General features: G+C 37.9%; 1 protein-coding gene across 15 annotated transcripts in view; it reads left to right on the plus strand.

Annotated features, from left to right (window-relative positions):
• PLCB4 (phospholipase C beta 4) overlaps nucleotides 1-12,411 on the plus strand; it is a 400,050-nt gene that overhangs the window by 84,037 nt on the left and 303,602 nt on the right. Inside the window, exon 1 of one of the 15 annotated variants that reach the window (XM_080683981.1) lies at nucleotides 9,707-9,965. The exons of the other annotated variants lie outside the window; for them this stretch is intronic. The gene's annotated coding sequence lies outside the window, so the exon portion shown is untranslated. Of the gene's footprint in view, nucleotides 1-9,706; nucleotides 9,966-12,411 lie in introns of those variants that run through there. 15 annotated transcript variants of the gene reach the window in all.

Raw genomic sequence — 12,411 nt, forward strand, 5'->3', positions numbered from 1 at the left:
TGGAGGAATCATGTATCTCATTGTAGATACATTTTGGCTGGTGTCGTATGGATAAGGAATGGCAGCCTAATTTTTAAGTCTTTGTAAGGAAATATTGGGATCTGTAGGGAGAGAGGAAAGGAAACTATAGTGGAATTCAAGACAGGGCACTTGTATTTCTGGCTTCTAGAAGATCACATGGGTTTTAAACACATCTCAATTGGCTGCCTCAAATTTTAATTTAAAGAACAACAAGGAGCTTTTCTTTTCTCTTATTCAGGGGCCTATGAAAAAAAAAATCTCTCTACCTTACCTCACAATTCCCAGGCCAAAGGATCAAGTTTCAATAGATCATTATTTACCTAGATAGACTTATAAAATACTAGAGGCCTGGTGCACAGATTCGTGAACTGGTGGGGTCCCTCAGTCTGGCCTTCGCCCTCTTGCAATCCGGTACCACTTGGAATTCTTGCCATAAGCCAGGTACCATTTTAAAATTTATCTGTAGTAACCCCTTTATCCTCACAATAACCCTTTGAAGTAAATGCTGTCATTATGTCTATTTTACAAATGAGGAAATTGAGGCCCAGAGATCTTAAGTAACTTGACTAAACTCAGACAGCAAGGTTAATTGTGAAGCTAGTAGTAAACCCAGACTGTTTTAATTGGTATTCTACGGTGTTTCCCAAGTATCAGTCATTCAGATACCATCTTCATACTTTTGTCATGGATATAATCCACTTCTATTATTATTTAACGTTTTTCACTTTTTTTTTTTTTTTACCAAATAAATGTATTTAAAAAGAAAACATTAAATGATTACATTAAATATAAAACTATCATGTGCTACAAATAGTAGAGATAGCCAATAAAAGTTAAAAAGATAGTGTCCATTCAATCCTGAGTAGATGACGATGCCTGCCCCAAACCCTGAGTCAGTGCCCTTTTTTTTTGAGAGAGAGATGGAGAGAGAGAGAGAGAGAGATTTCTTCTGTGTTATTCAGGCTTTATCTGTACACCATCTAAAATCATCTTTCAATTTAGCATTAACAGTGGCTCCTACACGCTGGGAGTCACTTGTCTAAAATATGAAGATGTTGTACTCTCTTCAGCATTAACTTAGGGAAAGGGAAGCAGAGGCATGTTGAAATGAATTCAGGCCTGTATTAGTTCAGCCAATCCAAGTAAAGCTGTTGTCCGAATTATTAACCCCAAATTATTCATCTAGTTGCTAGAAGACCCCTTCAGATTGCTTTGTGGAAAGGATTGTGGGCAATTTTTACCCAAGGTATCATCTGTAGAACATGTGGCTACCCCTGAATTTTAAACCAAACTACTTAGAAAATCATCTTGCTTCATTCTTGACACATATCTATCGGTTTGAAATATCAGAGAGTTTTAAGCCTCTTTAAAATACCTGTTGGAGATCACTGGGAACAGTGTCGCTTTTTACCAATATGACATTCTCTTTTTATATGCACTCTCTATGATTAACATATTATCATTATATTTTGATTATGGTGTGAAAAGTAAAAGGTGTCCTTTCATTTCCCACTTTAACATAAATGATGAGACCTAGTGTGTTTTCATGTCATGTAGAGGGATCTTTTAATTCACAGGCCTCTGTAAAAGCAATTCATGGACATAATTAAGGCTCATCAATGTGAACAATAAATTAATCTGCATCTGAAGATCTTACTGATTATCTGACCGCATAATTTCCACGTATTTGGATTGTATTTTTCTGATGCTTTTTACATGATATGAATTCTTAATCACGATGATTCTATCCACAGTGCCTCTTCTATCCTAGTGAGCCTTGAAATGGAGTGAGGTCAGCGTGACAAAAGTGATAACAGATATAGATGGTGAATGAAACTGGCTTTATCTTGTTTAGCATTCCTATTTCTACTTTTAAATATTATAGCTAAATATTAAATATTACTATGAAGTATTATAGCTGCACATAGGAAGCAAGATATTAAATGTGTCTTGTGTGGCTCGTGAAAATTACAACCGTTTGTGGTTCAGTGTGCCAGAGAACTTCAGAAAGCTATCCATGGATTTGGGGCCTGGTTAGCTGCTCACGAGTAGGGAGAAGAGGTGGGTGGTTTGCAGGAGGACATGTGAATATCTGTCCACACTAAAGGTGCTGTAGGATCTTGTCTCCAAGGGACCGCCACTCCTTCCAGTCAACAGTGTGGTGGGCTAGATCGGCCACTGTTTGGTGGCATAATAGAGACCACCTTTATTTGCAGGTTTCATCTAGTGGTGCCATGGTGCATTTCATCTCTTTAGTAAGTTGAGCCTAGGACAGGTCTGTAACAGTTCTGCTGTGGCTTATTTAGATGCAGCCTGTAGTTGTCCTCCTCTGCCCTGGGGTAGGTTTTAGAAACCAGACTAGCTCTGGAAGTGTGTCCTGATTTCGGAAATATGATTAGTGAACGTGTTGGGAGAGTTAGGTCCTCAAGGGTGAACCATGTCTGTTTACTCACAAGTGTACACCTGGCATCTGCACAGCCCTGGACGCATGGCACGTACTCAGTAAATAACGTGTGGGATCAATGAGACTACAGTTAAATTGGACGTCTGATGTTCTTGGCCTTATATCATTTTTGCTTGGCAACAGAAAAGCACAACGAAACAGGTGTGTGTTTGTGTGTGTGTGTGCGCGCACACACACATGCATTTTTATAGCTTTCTTAAATAAATGGAATCAATTTCAGTTTTTGAAACTAAAAAAGAATACAGAGCGTTATCTCGCAGTTCTTGCCTGGTTTCTCACATAACCGTTTCCCTGATTGAAAAAGGTAGTTCCAGCTCTTGTGGAGACGGAGAAAAAGATGGCAATGAGTCCTGTTCCTTTCCTTTTTTGTGTCTGTGCAAGAAGAAAGAGCGAGCCTGCACGGATTTAGAAGAGAGAGAAACCATTTGGAAAACAGATCATTTTTCCCCCAGACTTTATGTCTTGAGGATTAGTAGAACATACTAGGAAATAGGTTCTTTCTCTTGGGAAATTACTAATGCTGGCAGCTTGAAATAGCATGAAAAAGAGTTAGTAGTGGCAGATAGTTTGCTAGAGAAGAAGGACCCAAGTTAAGTGAAAGCAAAAAGAGATTCCAGTTACATTAACAAGTAATTAAAACAATGCAGTCTGGAGCAGAAAGGCAGCCCCGCGTGTTCTTAGCACCTACTGCGTGTCAGGCTATATAATACAGATATTATTTTTGAGACAGCTGTTATTTGAGGTATCTTATATTTTTAGAAGATACTATTATCTCTGTCTTACAAATAAGAAAACTGAAGTTTAATAAGATCTGTAATTAATCTAACACCACATTAATAGCTAGTTCATGTAATGGGGTTAGGGCTCGGACCCAGGCCTGTCTGATTCAGAAACCCAAGTTCTTTCCCCAGGTTAAGCAATCCCTTGCCTTTTTTATAATTGTCTTCTATATTTAGCAATTATCCTGAGTATTTCCTAGCTTTTGCCATTTTTAAGGAAGATATCTATTTTTACAGGAAAGGTAATGTTGAATTGTGGACTCAGTGTTAGAATTTTAGTTAACTATGTGGGTGTGTGGGTGTGTTTGTGTGGAGGGTGGTGGTGGGGAGGGGGACACCCAGGTGGTCCAGATCCTTAATACTCAAAGTGTGGTCTCCGGACCAACAGCATAGGCATCACCTTCGAGCTTGTTAGGGCTACAGAGTGTCAGGCCCCACAGCAAACCTCCTGGATCTCAGTCTGCGTTTTTAACACAATCCCTTGGTGATTTGTGTGCCTGTGAAAGTTAGAGAAGCTCCGCTCTAAACTTCTGTGATTGCAAGGCCGCTGTCTGAGGGGTTGATTGACATGCTGTGCAAAAGCAGCAATACCAGATAGTGACAATACATTTTCCCATTTTCCTGAGTACTTACTATGCAACCAAATGATATGTTAAGTGTTTTATGTAGATTTTCCATTTAAACCTTTTCAGTAACTCTGTGAGGAAGGTATTTTTGTTTGCATTCTAGAGATGAGGAAGCAGAACTATAGAGAGGTTAGGTAACTTGTCCAAAACCTAACAGCTCTGATGCCAACACATGTGTGTCTAGTATCTAGAATATCTTTGAGGTAGTTCATGTAACGAATTTTATTTTATTGACTTTAAATAGTGAAACAAAAAGGAAATGATCTCTTGAATAAAATTCACCATTACTTATATCATGTGGGATTTTTTTTTATGTTGGAGTAGAATGAATATTTAGACAAAATAACCGAGGAAGCATTTTTATTGTTCTGTGCATTCTGTTCTGACTTTAAAGATAAGTAACTTTCTCACATTGTATTGATAATTTCAATAAAATATGATTCAACATTATGGATGATAGAATTCATATTAATACTGATAATCAGTAAAAGATGTTGAACACAGCTAGCATGAAGAGTTAGAGGAACATTGGTGAGTATATAAATTCACATGATAATTAATTTTTGTGGTTTATTTCTTCACAGAGTGTTCTATTTTTTTTTTTTTTTTTTTGTCAAATCTTTTTGTTTCATGATTCACTATGCGGATGATCCAGGTGGACTGAATTGGCCATGTTGGTTAGGTTGTCATTATGCTTTAAAATAATGTTCTCTGCTAATTTGGCCTTTGTTCCCTGAAACAAAATTGACTGGACCCTGTGTGTACTGATTGGGTTGTCGGCATTAAAGTCCATATCAGCGTGGCTCAGTGGTTGAGGGTCGACCTAGAAACCAGGAGGTCACAGTTAGATTTCCGGTCAGAGTACATGCCCGGGTTGTGGGCTTGAGCCCCAGTAGGGGTTGTTCAGGAGGCTGCTGATCAATGATTTTCTCTCATCATTGAAGTTTTTATCTCTCTCTCCCTCTCTCTTGCTCTCTGAAATCAATAAAAACACATTTAAAAAATCCATCTCTAGTAAGGTTAGGAAGATCAAGGGCACTATTAAATAATTACTTTGGTCTTTTATCTATAGGCTTTTTTAGGGGAAAAAAGGAAGCAAAAATGTGATTTTATGTGTTTGGGAGTGGCGGGGGGGGGGGGGGTGTGGGGGCAGAGGAAGGAGCAGGGAAGGAGGCAGATTTGGCTGAACCTAAAAGTTGTCTTGTGTATCATGCCATAGTAAATGAATATGCTGATACTTTATTAAATTGGTAGGTAATGAGAATCAAACAATAGAGTCTATATACTATTTAGAGCTACTACGGTTAAAGATGCTATATACTTTATAAGTATATTAGAGGAATTGTAAAGCTGACACATTCAGTGACTTGAAGCAAAATGGGACATTAAAAAAAACCAAAATACAATTTTACCAAAGGCTAATGATATAGAGTTAAGTTCTCATGGCATCTCATTGATGTCATAAGCAAACGGCATTGAACAAAACAATGTTATTCGAGAAAGTGCTGTGTTTATAGTAATGTTGGTGTATCCTGTTGAGGTTGCTTATCTGGCAGTATCAAATATATAATAAAGCTGCCTGTACTAACTAATTAAAAAAAAAGCTAAAATATAGTTGATTCTTGGTATTCACAAGGGACTGGTTATAGGACCCCTGCAGATACCCAAATCCCTTATATAAAATGGTGTATAGTATTGGCATATAACCTATATTTGCATACACTAGTAGGCAACACCCCTGTATGGCTGCCATTATTTCATTTGAGTGGATTTAGCATAGTGCTCCACCTGTGGCAAATTCAAGTTTTGCTTTTGGGAACTTCCTGGGATTCCCCCCACCCCGAATATTTTCTATCTTTGATGGTTGAATCCACAGATGTGAAGCCTGCAGATCTGAAGATCCCTGACTGTAGAAGTTTTTCTCACTCTCAGTAAAAATGTTTATATCCTTCCTTTACACACAGTTCTAATAAACTGATTTTTAAATTCACAGACCTTCCAGTGCTGTGCTGGTGAGTGTTCAACCCTGGCTCTGAGAAGGGGAAGGGGGAAGGAGCTTGGTTTGTCCTGCCTCCCAGGTTCTGTGGTGAAAAACCTTCCCACTGCGACTGGAGATGGGGAGGGATGCGCACAGTTGTGTGTTGCAGGCAGTGCGGGTTGGCTCAGCACCACTGACATTAGCGCCAGGAGAACAAAAAGGGGAAGAGGCAGTTAGTGGGAGGCAGTGGAGAGACAGAAAAACGAAAGAACATAGAAAATAATATAAGCAAGTTGGGAGCAGTGGCTTCTGTTAAAGGGATGAGAAGAAATAAACCAAAGAACTTAGATACATACATGCATAGTCCATGGACATTGGCAATAGGGTGGTGAAGACCTGGGCGGGTGGGTAGGGACTGGGAGGATGGGGGTGAAGGAAGGGTGTAAACAAGAGACATCTATAATACTATCAACAATAAAAAATAGACATAAACAAACAAAAAAAAGGAATTAGAGTAAATGTGTCTGTTCTCTTCCCTGAAAGTTCGGAGAGAAAAAGAATGACTGAAAGTGGGAGAAAAAATTATTTACTGAAATTAGGAAAGGCTAAAGCCAAACTCTGAAGAATGTCTGCCAAATTTGCTCGTATTTGGAGCAGATCCAAGGAAATGAAACCTGTTTCTCTCCGAGCCAGCAGGTGGAGGCTTTGCAAGGCTAAGGCTGAGCTGTCCTGGAACAGGGGCTGACGGCACAGGCAGGTCTCCCAGCAGCACTCCTTCCTAGTTGGATGTTTTTTTTGTTTATTAGATTATGCAAGACCCTCCATGGTCTCTTTGTTTATTTTCTATATTTGAGGTTTCTTTCTTTTTAACTTTTTGTGGTAATGAATTATTATAAATGTGAATAATAATATAATAAATGTTTATTGATTTATTAACTTTAGATAATATCTATTGGCTCTTAGATACAAAAAAAAATTTAAACAGCACATTCATACTTCCATCTTCTCCAATCTCTTGGTGGTATTACTTACTATTTTTGTATTATCAATCTTGTAACATTTTTTTATAGTTGCTGTAGCTGTACTTATTTTTCAGCTTTGTTGAGATTTAATTAATAATATAACATTATGTAAGTTGAAGGGTCACATGATGATTTGCATATGTATCTATTGCAAAATGATTATCTCAGTGAGGTTAGTTAACGCATCCATCCCCTCATAGAATTACCATTTTTTTGTGTGTGTGGTGAGAAGATTTATAACATTTCTATTACATTCTATATACCATAATTGTTTGGCTTCCATTTTATATTTAAATAAATTATGTTGCAAAAACCAGAACAAAAGAAAATATCAACCCAGGAAGCCTAACTAACAAAATGAAATAATAGCATTAAGAGGAACCACCTGGTTATTAGAAACTGTAATGCAACCATAATAAACTCATTCATTAGAAGGAAGCAGTCTTGTGAATATGAGTCATCTAAAATAGTCATTGCAGACAAACGTAAACCAAACTCTGCAGTGGTCGTAATTAGTATGAAAGATGGAGTACTTTTCATTTTAGTGTCTTCTGTGGTCTGAACTTTTTCAATAAACGTGTTACCTTCACAATTAATTTTTAAGACATCCAGGCCTATATCCACTCATGATAATGAGAACAGATGCATGTTCTTCACAGTAAACAGTGACTGTCGAGCCCTAGGTTTTTGTCACATGGCAGGCTCTTAGTTCATAGTGACTGAAAGAACCAAAGCATTATGATATGTAGTTCACATCTTCCCAGAGCTTTGGAGTTTGTATTTTTCTCTTCTGATTCTCATGCAACCCTGTAACATTATCATTATCTCATATGATATTTCATTGCCCTCTGGGAATATAAGACTTGGGGAATGAAGGAAAACAAGGCTTTGGGAATTAAGCTGCTTGCTCAACATCATACCATCCCATGTCTCCTGAATCATTTTTTTAAAATATGTTTCTCAACATATTATAGTAGTCGCTTCAATAGAATATTATAGAATCTACTGAACAAATATCATAAGTACATTTATGAACTTAAAGACATTAAATACATTAAACATCTTCATATTAGAAGATTTAAAGGAAGATATCTTATTTTAGAAGGCTTTCCATCTTTAAAGGGACATGTTTGGAAAAACAACTTGTGTGAAGTAATCAGGGTGGGTGAGGGCTCAATGTTGACTTAATGATCTCGGTGGACCAGCTGTGAATTACCAGCCTATCCTGGTTCTATCCTGAAAACCCACTTATTCATATAAATGAAAAGTATAGACTGTCGGGGAGTCACTGGGGATGTACAGGGATAACAGGATGTGAGGACTTGGGATAAATTGGAAGCATTTGAGGGAAGACAGGTTTTACTTGTGGTTTATTGGAGGCCCATGACTGAGTTTCTCCCTATGTAAAACTGGCTGAAATGTGCACTTATGGATGCGTTGGGAGGTGTTTTAATGCCTACTCTGGCTTGGTGTCAGTATCTGGGCTGAAGTGTCCACTTTGTGGAATACATTGCCTGAATGTTGATCTCTGAAGTCCGACATTCAACTTTTGAGGACACTTGGATAACCACAATGCAGCCACATGCCCAGTATTACCATCCGCAGAGGCTCAAAACAAAATGTCCAGCTTCTTGAGGATAGAAACCATGCTGTCGTTTTTTGTAGCACAATGCGAGGGATATAATAGATGTTCATTAAGTACCTGTATAATATGTTTCCATTCCACATGCTTCCATTTGGAAAACAGGTTTAGCCTTCTAATATTGAGTGATCTGGATATTGACAACACTGGAATTTCAGAGATATCAGTGCAAGTTGGGATAGATGGGGTGCCTAATAATTTAATGGCTTTTCTGAGTGCTTTGAAAAACATTTCATAATGTCAGGTTTGTTGATTAAAAATTGGCAAGTGAAATCGAGAGTTATCAGCATTTCCCAAATCTGTCTCATGAAATACAATTCCCTCTGGATGCTGTTCAAATAAAGAATTCTGTGATTAAGTAAGTTTGGGAAACAATGCATAAAGTATTATGTTTAATAGATTGATGATGAATATTAGCATTTTAAAAACAGAGAAATCCTGCAGTATAGGATTCTGTGGACATTAGTGTAAGTTGACCATCCTAAAACTTTCCCTGGAACTTTGTTTTGCAATACATTTTACATTCGCTGGCACATTTTGGAAAATGCTGGTTTTTATTTGTCATGCAGTAGCTCATGGATGGATAGATAAATCGTGGGATGTATGTGTGTCTTAACTGGATGTAGAATTAAAGTCCTTTTGAGATATAGTTATAGCACAAAAGTCTTCACCTTTTGCTATCTGTGCAAGGGAGATAATCTCCAGATATCACTATAGATATATTAGTTCTTATTTATTTTTCCTTATATCAACACTACTAAGCTTAAAAAAATTCTGTATCCCGTCTTGAACCCTGAAGGTATGATAAAGGAGGAAAATAGGCATAAGGTGGTAGCCAGACTAGGAAGTTGAAACAAAGATTCTCAACAGCTTACACGTTTCTGTTGATTTCCTGAATCGTGGGCAAGCAGTTTTGCTTTCCTTTAGGGTTTTATCTTGAAATTTTTGTGGTTCATTATAAAAAACCCAAAGATTTGTTTTAAGGGCCAGTTTAGGTGTCAGCTTCAAATTGTAAGCTCTCTGTTGATAAACCCCAGCCTGTGACCAAGTGGTGTTTCTTGTGATGTGTGGGACCTCTTACTCATTCCCTGGCAAGATGCTTGTGAAAAGCACTTGCTTATCTTTGGGGTTCTGCTGAGAATGGTGAGAAGACAGTGTCTCTGCCTCTTTGGATATTGAGTTGTGGCTGTGGGCACTGCTTGCCCAACCTCTCTCTTTGTGGCTGAGGGGTGGGGACTCAGAGGGAGAGGACCAGTCTCCTTACACCGTGTGAGCTTGTGCATCCTGAACCTCTCCCTGCTCCTTGCCTTCTGGAAAGAGAGAGCTTATCCAGGAACAAGGATTGCCCCTGCACTTCGCAGCCTGCATCGGGCATACTCTCAAGAGTCTGTTTCTGACTGGGTGAAGTTCAAGTCATACTCACTTTGTTTTAGGTAAGAGAGCATACTGAAAAAATGGCTTTATGAGTGGAAGTGAAGATTTACAAGGGGGAGTTGTTTTGATAAGTTTATGGTTTTAATAGCCTATAGTAGGGCTATTGCAATTTTATTGTTATGATTCCAGAAGGGGTAGTGAGAAAAAAAGAAAATATTTCTGTGTCTTTAAATTTCTTGGCTCACTCAAACTTTTCATGAAGATTGTTTTATTTATTGTTGATTTGTTTCTTTAGATATTTTAATAAGTGAGAAATCTAAGACAAAATTAAGACAACAAAGTATATAAAACACTATCATTGTGTTGTGGTTCTGGCATTAATTTGATTCAGATTTATTTTAATGTCTGTTTATAAAATTTCCCTAAAGCTAATTGCAACTCAAATAGAGTTTTCAATATGGTATTTATCAGTATGATTTGATTGGTAGGATTTTCGTGTGTATGTTATTTAAGATCTCCATATTTTAAAAATTAACCATTTATGTGGGGGATAAATGAGACATCTCTGTACCTTCTGCCCAGTTTTGCTGCGAAGCTAAAACTACTCTAAAAAAACTATTAAAAATTAACCAATCTCTTGAAAATACTTTTTATGAATACTGAAATGTGATGCAGTTCAGCACAGTGTTAAATATTTTTCCATCATGCATGAATTATTAAAAAAACTGATTCAGTTTTTTGTTTTTCATAATTAACAAGAAAAGAATGGGGCATATCACATGTTTTATGTTTTGATTGCCATTTTTTTGGATTCAACTATATAAGATGGGAAAAATGATTATATTTAAAAGTCTCTTCCTAAGTAAGTGAGAATGAAAATATACCTTGTAATTATTGTCTTGGAAATGTTACTTATTCATTGTCTTGGAAAGTTAATTAGACATTATGGAGAATTGCTTTCTGAAATAAGAGAGTAGAAATTAATAATTTAGAAAGTTAGTGTATTTGGTAATGATATTTGTAAAAATCATTTTTCATGTAATTGCACATATGCATAGACAAATATGTGATGCTGGAGTGTGGACATTGCAGTCGGTACAGAATAATTGGCATTGGGTGGCTTTAGAAAAACAGTTCCAGTTCGTATACTTTGTTTTTCAGGAATGTCTTAGCATCTTTAAAAATATACGCAATTATGAAAGCAAAGATAAAACCTTTATTTCTGTGTGAACCATGACTAGCTATAGCTATTTGAGCATAAAACAGTCTTTATTATAATGGCAAGTAAACAAATATGAGCATTAAAATAAACTTACTTTAGACAGATGTGTACTTGAATAGAATGCAATATTCTGCAGCTATTTTTAAGGGGGAGTGAAGACCTTTCACTAGCTCTTTCTTACAGCTGAATTGAGGACAGTGGCCTCAGAACACTTTTGATAGTTATCTGTCGGATAAAACATTTTGTATGCTTTTTACATTAAAGGGCAATTGCATGCAGAGTGATCCACTCTCCTCAGGTATATGGAGTATTTCTAGACACATTGGAGAATATGAAACTTTCCCAAATGCTCAAAAACAGTGTCAACTGTGTTTTATTTTGACAGACTTTCCAGGCCCTCCGGGCTAGAGGCAGGTCTCTCCCACAGGTAGAGGCTAGGACTGAGGCTTTGCAAAGAGCAAACAGTTGTCAGGGGAAGGCGCTCACAGGGGACAAGGTGTTGCTCACTTGTTTACCAATACCTGTCCTCTGTGAAGTCAAAGTTGCTATTGAGAAGACAAGTAACTGAGGGCTGATCTGCAGACTTGTAAGATCACTCCATTGCATCTCACTCATTCGTGTGTATGTGAAACACTTGTGATTTGGTCAAGTGGCAAATTCTAGTACAGCAGGGTTTGAGACGAGGCCTGGGATTCTGCATTTTTCATAGGCTCCCATGCTGCCGGTTTGGGGACCACACTTGGACTAGTGAGGAGCAATACAATATCAATAGCTGCTCAGACTATTATTTATAACTTAATGGACATTATCTAGTCAATACCAAGCAGTCAGTTTGCGACGCAAATGACCGAGACTGTGATTGAGGTGAACTCACTAGCTGGTGTCACTGGCTCCTTCACAGATGATGTAACTGACGATGTGTCACCTGCTGTTTTCTCTGGAATGAACGTGTGGTATTGTGACCTCCGACAAGTTTCCACTGCTGCCCTTTTCTGGGACTCGTCATCGTTGGCAGCCCTGCCCCTTGCCTCTCAGTACGTTTCTCCTTGCATTGCCACAAATACCAAGGCCTCCTCCACTCCTTCCCTCTGCCAGCACTTTCTACCCATCAGGAGCCTGTGATGTGTGTTGGCTTTGATTTGGGTCTTGCACCTGAGTATTCTAACAGCATCTTCTGCTTAACCTGTCTTGCAGGTGCCCCACTTAAGCTCACTGTGAATTTAAATATAGAAACTTTATCTGTGGGGAGCTACTTTTTTCCCTCTCAACACACAATTTTCCAA

The sequence above is a fragment of the Plecotus auritus genome (assembly GCF_963455305.1).
Source record: "Plecotus auritus genome assembly, chromosome: 8".
Taxonomy (NCBI): domain Eukaryota; kingdom Metazoa; phylum Chordata; class Mammalia; order Chiroptera; family Vespertilionidae; genus Plecotus; species Plecotus auritus.